Source organism: Artemia franciscana, chromosome 17 (genome assembly GCF_032884065.1).
Source record: "Artemia franciscana chromosome 17, ASM3288406v1, whole genome shotgun sequence".
Classification (NCBI taxonomy): domain Eukaryota; kingdom Metazoa; phylum Arthropoda; class Branchiopoda; order Anostraca; family Artemiidae; genus Artemia; species Artemia franciscana.
In genome coordinates this window covers 3,839,416-3,849,082 of record NC_088879.1, presented here as the reverse complement: position 1 = coordinate 3,849,082, position 9,667 = coordinate 3,839,416, and positions in this window count along the sequence as shown.

Here is a 9,667-nt window from a genome sequence, read left to right as displayed (position 1 = left end):
TTTGCCTTAATTTCCTTAGCCTTTCCTAACATTCCCAGAATCAAACATCCCTCCCCACCTAGTTCATAATGATAAATCTTGCATGTCAACAAAGGGCAAATTGAATAATTTAAAATCATTGCCCTAAGGGCCGTGGGGGGTATTTCATCCCCGGAGTGATAGTTACTAGACCTTTTTGTTTGTTTTTAACGAAATTGCTTTTTAAAATTAGATCAGTGTTGAGTTGAGGGGGCCCATAAAAAGGGCAAGAAGGGGGGGGGGGGGCGTCCACTAATTTCTCTTCGACATCTCCTTCAATTACCATGAAAATTTCAAAATAATAACCTCCTTTGATATTTCACCGTTCCTTTGATGTTGCTGATATAATATTTCAGCAATATATATAATAATAGCAATATATATATATATATATATATATATATATATATATATATATATATATATATATATATATATATATATATATATATATATATATATATATATAATAAGGTATATTATACCTATCAGGCTTTTGATATAAATAACGCACTAAGCATTTTTGAGGACTTGGGTTCAAACATACCTTCTTGTCCATTAAAAAATCATATATTTTAACAATGGCCAGCTTGCAAACCTTACAGCCTATGCCCCTGATGCTAGAGGTTGTCAACCCCAGATGCATAGTTACTTGACCTTTTGAATATTTTGAACAAAATGGCTATCTCAACATTTTGATCGAATGTATTCTGGGAAAAGGGACGTGAAAGGTGGGTTGGTTACCCCTCCGATTACTCTTGATTCTTAAAAAAGGCACTAGAACTTTTTACTTCCAATCGAATGAGTCCCTCCAAAGGTTATATCACAACCCTTCCCATAAAAAAACCTTATATGTTAACAATTGGCAACTTGCAAAACTTAGAGTCCTTGTCCTTGGGGTTTTGTCAACCCCAAAGTGTCAAAATTTTGATCAGATGCCTTTGGTGAAAAGGCCTGGGAGGGGGGGGGGCAGGTTGCCTTACGATCCCTTATCACGGTTAAAGAGAGCACTATAATTTTCAATTTCCAGTCTAGTGAGCCCTCTTCCATAGTCTATGCGACAGATCCTTTATACTCTGAGAAAAAAAATAATTGAAACCGTATTGACCTTTATTTTAGGCAATGTCAACAAAGGTCAAGGCCCTCAAGAGGGATAAGGAGTGGAGGTAGTTGCTTCAAAATACCTTCTCGGGACATACTTTAGTCTGTAGATTCATCCCTGAAAATTTCATTTTCCTCACCTAAACCCTTTCTGAGATAGCAAGAAGTCAATTAACAACAATTTTAACCTGACAGCATTTATCCCTGATTACTAAAAAAAGTTGTAGCCAATGTTCCTATTACCTGAATAATTGTTTTGGGTCATGAAACTATTGTTAATAGATGCATTTTGACTTTTGGAACATCTTTTCTCTCTTGCAAAATTTCCGCAAACTTACTGTTGTGGAGTTATTATATATTTGCACATTAGGGGGGGGGAGGTAAAGCATAGCATAGCCTATATTAAATACAGCAATGGTTAGTTTACATATTTATTATATGCTATGCTTTACCCCCATACCCCTGATGTGCAAATATATAGTACAAACTTGTTTCTAAACTATCACAAATCTGCAATTTCAAATGTTCAATCAACAAAAATGGAAATGATTGCAATTCTATATGTGTAAATACAGGATATTAGGGCTGGAATAACTCCATAACAGTGAGTTTGTGGTAGTTTTGCAAGAGAGAAAAGATGTTCCAAAAGTCAAAATGCATCTATTAACAAGTTTCATGACCCTAAACAATTGTTCAGGTAATAGGAACATTGACCTAAGCTGCAAGTGAAATTGTCCCTAGACTGACTATAGGCCTATTTGTCAAAAATTCCTTGATCATAAGAAAGTCCCCTCCCAATGGAAACTTCACCATGGAATGTAGCCTAATGCTAGCCTAACAAGGCTCTTATTCTTCAGCACGTTTCCAATAGATGCAGTCAATCACAAGAACAATAGGACCACCAAAGGCCTATCTTATAGATATGGTAACACATTCATGTGTACCTGCCTCAATTTCAGGATTGAGAAACAAGCCTTGGCCATAAACTCAAATTGGAAAACAACTTAACCAAGCCAAGAAAAATAATAGGCCTACCTGGGATTCAGTTGACTAGGCCTTGGAAGGCTAGCTAAAAATCACTAAACCATGATGGAACAGGCCAAAGGTATATAAATAATCGGTTTCAAAGGCAATAGAAGAAAACCAAACCTTTTAATCTTAGCAAGATTCAAATAATTTAAACTCGATCTGCTTCAACATCCGAATCACATGTACAAATGAATTGAAAATGGCAGTGTTTAGAACTATGAATTAATTTTATTTCCTTAGGGTGAAATAATTTATGTTGAGTGCATGGTAAATAGTATGAAAGATGACATTTCAAGATGTTCATTAGAAAAAAAGCGACTCCTTTATGAGAAATAAGGAGTTCCATAAAAACTATTTAAAAGACGGCTGACACCTCGTGCTAAAAACAGGTTTTTGTAGCAGTACCAGTTTGAGGCCTTTTTTCGCGTCAACCAGCTGGTTTAACCAATGACAGCTTTGATTTAACCAGCTTATATGTTTAACGCTAAAACGGAAAAAAATTACATATGGTTGAGCTCAAACAAAACTGGTTCGCGAAAACACTCTTTTTACTTGTCGGATTGGGCAAAAAATTTCAATCATAAAACATCCGTAAAGTGTTAAGAGTGGCATTCTATTATAATTAAATGATTTAGCACTGGCTTAATTTCCTCCGGATTTGACAAATTTCACATTAATTTGAGGTCAGAGAGAATTGAAAAATGATTTAGCATACTCTCTGGTATATTTGAAGAGATAGGAAGGGTCTGAATTAGTGGAATCTTTGGTTAAATTGTTCAGGTAATATATTGGAAAATGTTGTATTCATACTGTAAAAGCAAAATCATCTATAAAAAGTCCTAAATGATAAGACTTTAGCTTTGTTGAGCTACCCTAAACAGAGGATAAAATTCTAGTTTGACTTCTTTTTGTTTTGATTTGGAATTCTACTAGCCTACCAGGCTATAGATTAAATTTCCAGTCAAATTCCGGTTTAGCTACTTTTTGCTATCTTTGAATGGGGTTATGTTAGGAGAATGAAACTTTCAGTGATTAATCCATAGCTAAAACCATACTCTGAGAAGCTATTGCTAAGCTTATGTGATAACCCTCTTCTGTTTTTAAGTCTGGGAATTTTGCATACTGGATTGGTCTGTAACTATTAAAATTTTGGTAAAACAACATCTTACCTTAATTTTCAGCAAGCAGTTTCTCTTTCTCTGGTTTTAGCTCTGAAAATGCAATTCTTGTTATTTGAGTAGAATTTTAAGCCATATCAGTGTTTCATTTTTAAATATAGGGAAATGTATTTCCTGAAAGTTTCCAAATCTTGGAAACTTCATAAATTGAAATTGAGCAAAGTTATGACACTAAAAACGCTTTTTTCTTGTCATTTAAGTAGAAGATTTATTTTGCAAGGGTTTCACTTTTATAACACAAGCATTTTTATAGGTGTGGACCAAATATTGAGATTTCCAACAGTCATCATCACTAACCAGCAGGATTTAATCCTTATTTCATTAGACAATGTGATTTAAGGTAATTTAAGGCAAACATTTTTAAGAGAGAGAAAGAGTAGAGTTAGATGCTCCAAAATACTTTCCCATGATATAGTTTAGTCTCTAAACCAATCCCTAAAAGTTTCATTTTCCTAACCTAAACCTTTTTCAAGATAATACAAATTTATCTAAACTAGAATTTTACCAAACAGAAGTTTAACCTAATAATTTGTAATAACATATTGTTCAGGCTAGCCTTTGCAATCCCTACAAATTTTGACTCTTCACAATAAAGCACTATTACAGGCTTAGCCTAACAAAAGAAAATAGCAAACTGCTTAATCTTAATAAAAAAAAATCCAAAGGGCTTTATATTTCTTCAATACAAAATATATATTAATTTTTGTTTTCAGTAGAATACTAGTTAAGTATAAACCATCAAATGTTTAAGAATTTTTTGAGGGGGGGACAGCTGCCTAAAATTAACAAAATATTTCTGATAAGCACAAAAATATAACAAATTAAGCTAAACTAGGAAAATAGTTTTTTTCTCACTGAACAGTTACCATAACACATAATGTGTTGTAAGATTTTTGCAGTACTTGTGCATTGTAGCCACCACATTCAAGTTCTATTGAGAAGTTTAGTTTGGCTAATGTTAATGACATAAAATAAAATATGATGAATATATAAAACTTTATCAACAAAATTATGAAAACTACAACAAAGAATCCTGGAATTTGTAAATCAGCATCATATCTAAATATACTGTATCTTACATTGTGCTAGATTGTTTTAACGCCCTACTGTACAGGGGTAAATATTTAAATTATGTATCATAGGCAATTATCTGAAGAGTAATCTATTAAAAGTCTCCTGAGCTAACTAGGGAAGTTTTTTCTTTCTTTTTTACTTGCTTTAGCATGTATCCAGTTCCTGATTGCCATATACATTCCATATTCATAGTTAAATAACATAAGCCTTTGTATATAGACTATACCTTGTTGCTAATTTTTCTGGGCATAGAATGTTTGATTTGGTAAAGCCCTATTAGGACCTGAAGAGAAAGAAACATAAAAAAAAAGAAAAATTCATGCTTCATAATTTTTAGAATAATAGCTGGTAACACATTTTATATACAACTTTGCTCTACTTTACCCCTCAATCCTCCCAATATAAAAATGTATTGCTGAAATTTCCTATTTTCCATTTGTTTTGTCAATCTGTCTTTCTAACTTCATCCCATGTAGCTGTAAATTAAACAAATGTGACAAACAATAACTAGAAAAACAGGTGACAGGAGGTTAAATGCATTGAAAATATGAAATTTGAGCCATATTTCTGCACATTGGGAGGGGGATTGAGATAAAGCATAGCCTAACTTAATGATTTTCTCTTGCCATGTAGGGTAATTGGAAGGTCACTTGTATATTATGCTGTCCTTTTCAGTTTTAGTTGGATAGAAAAAATCCAAAGAAAGTCCCCTTTGAAAAGATAGGAGTCACAAAGTGAGATTGTATTTGTCAAAGCTTGGAGGTTTGTCCCTTCTGTCTGTTTAAACAAAACAGAATCTTAATTGAAGCTTTGTTCATTTCTATCTTAAGGGTGCACAACAATTATGATATAAGGTACTTTTCTTTATTCAATTGTCTTCTTTGTTGTCTAAAAGACTTTTTTTTTAATCTAGATGTTTCATAAATTGCTCATTTTTACCAGAAATTCATTTGACCTACTTTGAAATCCCTGGTCTTAAAATTACATTTGACTTTGTTAAAGCTAGGAGACATAGACCTTGTGTTTGTTTAAAGAAAGTGAATAAACATTAGTAATTTGTATTGCACTAAAGCCCTAGGGCCATGACAATTCCAAACAAAAAAGAAACTTCACTTTAGAATATTCAACATTGTCTAACATAACAGAAACAAAGAAAAAAAATGACAAAATTTTACGTCTGCACTCTAGTGTCAACATGAGAAATTGTCCAAAATTTTAAAATTTTGCAAAACATTCATCCCTCATCACATTCACCAGCCATCTCTCATCAAACCTACACTTCATTTCTCATCTCACTCTATCCTACAAATGCATCAAATGACCCACTCTCTCATTAGTGCTTCCATAGATATGGTCAAAGTAAGAGCCATCTTGCTCACACTTTATAATATCTAGAAGTTTTCTGTAGCTAAGTCAGTACTTAAATATTTCATACACCTTTGTAAACAACCTTAAGATGGTAAAATAGGTTGGATTATCCAAATTTTTAGTTACCACAATATATTTTAATCATTATTGTAATATAAAGGGCAGCCAATAGTAAAGGACCTGAATAAATATTTTAAGGTAATTAAAAAGGTTTATTACTCAAAAACTTGATAAAACTAAAAGGGACTTCTTAATGATTGATTACTTTAAAATATCTACATTATACACAACAATAAACCTTTGCTATAAAGGGAAAGTCAGTAAGGCCCAAAAACTATTCAATACTAATTGTGCTTTGAGACAGTTTGCTGAATGTCTAAATGATTTTAGATAGTAATGAAGATAAAATGTGGGCAAACTCAACACCAATATGCAAGTAAGTAAGTATGGCAGCACTGACACATCAAGGTCTAAACTGGCAGTGCTAATTTCCACTTTGTGACCCTTTGGCCAAGAATTGCAATTAAGGGCTGGGGGCCAGAAATCTTGTGCTTTTGTACACCCTCCCTGCTTACCTTTTGCATATTTCTCCATTTGCCTATTTAGAGCTGGTTTAGATCTGTCTAACATCACTGACCCCCATTTAAAACAAATAAACAGGCAATACTAGGAATCAAACCTGTACCCCATGGACAAAGGATTTCTTACTAAGAGTGCTTTCCACTTAGCCAAGAACATTATTACAACCAGAGTAAAACAACTATTAAAAAAAAAATATTGAAAAAAAAACAAGATGGATTTACAGCAATTTTCACTAATCTTCAATACACATTGTATTTTACTTAGACAAGTTATTGTAAGGCAGGTGTCAACAAAGCTCCAGCAGGGATTGCTTTACTTAAGATGCAAACTAGCATGGTGAATACTTAGCTGGTAAAAACCAAATACACTAGCAATACCAGGAATTAAACCTGTACCCCTTGGACAAAGGATTCCCAAACCAGAGTGCCAACAACTTAGCAAAGAACACAAATGTGACCAGAGAACTATTATTTGAAAAAAGAAATATTGAAAAAAACTCAATTCATGGTTGTTGCCATTTTCTCTACTGTCCCATAAACAATATATTTTATTTAGACAAATTAATTTTAAGACAGGTATCAACAAAACTCCATCAGGGATTGTATTTACTTAAGATACAACAAGCAATGTGATTGCATAGCTTTGTGATATTCTAGTCTTAAATAATGATAAAAAAGCAAATTTACATTTGCTATTTGTTTTCCAAACCATTTTAAGCAAAACCATTTGCAACAGCAATACGCCCATGGTTAGATTAGTGTCTATCCAAAATGCTTTACAACAGAAGGGACACATTTCTTGCAAAGCAAATACTCAGCTTTAATGCTATTCTGTGTCATCTCTAAAAAATTAAACTGTACCAGGTGTATTTTGATATAAGATACTTCTAAGACTTTTAGCAAGGGGGCAGGAATTTCTTCACAATTTATACAATGTGTAAAAGAGCACCAGGGGGTGAGATTGAAAAAAAACTTTCAGGGATGGGTCTAAAGGCTAAAGTATGTTCTGGGAAGGTCTGCTTACATGGAGTACAAAGAAACTGTTTCACAGCTTTCCTCAATCCACTTTATAAGGTTTTAAAGATATGCAAAGACATTTCCTAAATTAAAAAAAAAAATATTGATATGGCTTAAAATGCTACTCAAATAAAAGGAATTGCATTTTAAGAGCTAAAGCCGGAGTAAAAGAAACTGATAATTAAAAATAAAGGTAAATCTTGTTTTGTCAAAATTTCAATAGTATAGGTATAGACTTTTTGAGTAAGCAATTATCTAAGACTTAGAAATCAGAAAAGGGTTGACATAGAAGCCTGGCAGTACCTTCCCAGAGTGTTTTTGACCCTGGATTAATTACTGAGTTTCATTCTTGTAACCCTTTCCAAGATAGTGAAAATTAGCTAAACTCGAATTTTATGTATTTTTTGCTTTGGATTCATTACTGGAAGTTCTATTTTCCTGACTTAACCCATTTCTAAGATAGCAAACAGTAGCCAAACTAGAGTTTGACCTGGAAATTAGAGCTCAACCACACCGAGTGGTTGAGCTCAAACAGTCTCTTTGGTTGATGTGAAAAAAGGCCTTAAGGATTCATTAACATTGATTAAAAGTTTGACTATTAGTACTGCCTCAGTTAATCAATGGTTTGTTTCCAATAACCTAGTACCAAATTTTACAAAAACATTTTACTGAAAATGAATTTCACTAAAAATTATTTCTATGATAAATCTCTGTTAATTTTACTTCCTTGTTTGGATTGTTGGAGATCTGGGATGTACTGAATTCCTTTTGTAAGTTCTGAAAGGTCATGGTTTTCAATTAGGTACCAAATACCCTTCATTGCAAACAATTATAAGTGAATGACAAAATTCTATTTGATCCATCCCAAAAATCTCAGCTAAATTTAAAAAAGCAAGGATTAAAGATTGTTTGCTAAAATTTTGATTATTTGCCATTGATGATGGAAAATTAAATTATTTGATCTTTTTTTTGTGTTTTGTTTTGGTGTCCCAGTGTTTGGGCTGGCCTCCCATGCCCCTCCTACCCAATATTTATTTATTTACTTATCCTTGTTACTTCTCTTTTTGTGTGATTTTTTTTTCTCTATTTTGTTTGTTTTTTCCCATGTTAAATTTTGGAATTTCTTCTATGTTTCTTCACTTTCCCAGCGTTATGAGCTCTGCTCCTTGTTAGGACATAATATTGTTTTGTATTTTTAAGTTGAATAAAGGAAAAATTTGAAAGCTGAAGTTAATGAAATTATATTGAAAATTGAAATTTTGGTAAAATTATAGTTTTGCTATCTTGGAAAGAGGTTTTGGTTACGAAATGACACCTTCAGGAACAGGTCTATAAACTAAAGTATGTCCCAAGAAGTTAAATTGAAGTTCCTACCTCTACTCTTTCCCCCTCTAGAGGACAGTGACATTTGATGACCTTTAAAATCTTTGTGTTATGAAAGTGAAACCTTGCAAAACATATCATCTACTTAAATGAAATACAAGGAAACTTTTTCAGCTTTGCTTTTTTCACTTTGCTCTATCACAATTTATGAAGTTTCAAAGATTTTCAGGGCTTAAACTAGAGAAAAAGAAAGTGATAACTGAAAATCAATGTAGAATTGTTTTCCAAAATTTCAATTGGTCCTGTCAAATTCCTATGCCAGTCAAGTAGGCAAATTTCTAAAACTTAGAAATGAGAAGAGGATTAAAATGAAAGCCTGGCAATACCTGTCCTAAGTAAATTTTTAGGTAAAATTCTAGTTTAGCTACTTTTCACTATCTTTGAAAAGGTTTAAATAAGGAAAATGAGACTTTTAGGGATTAGTCAACCAGCTAAAGTATGTCCTAGGAAGGTGTTTTGAAGTACCATCTCCACTCCTTCTCTCTTCCTCACAGACGATCAGTTTTCAAGGTTTCACTTTTATAACATACATATTTTTAAAGGTCATCAAAGGTCAGGGCCCTCTTGAGGGAGAAGGAGTAGAGGTAGGTAATTCAAAATACCTTCCTGTGACATACTTTAGCCTGTAGACCCATCCCTAAAAGTTTCATTTTCCTAACCTAAACCCTTTCCAAGATAGCTAGAAGTCAATTAACTAGAATTTAACCTAACCCTTTTCCAAAATAGCAAAGAGTGGCTAAACTAGAATTTGACCTGAAAATTTATCCATAACCCTGAAGAGCCTCAACAAGTTGTAACAACGATTTCCAAATATCTAGACAAGTCTTGGAGCCTCAGTGTAAAGGTTAATGCCCAAATTCAAATTCTTGATTTGTCCTATGAATGTCTTAAGGCCTATGTGAATCAAATTGCAGGATA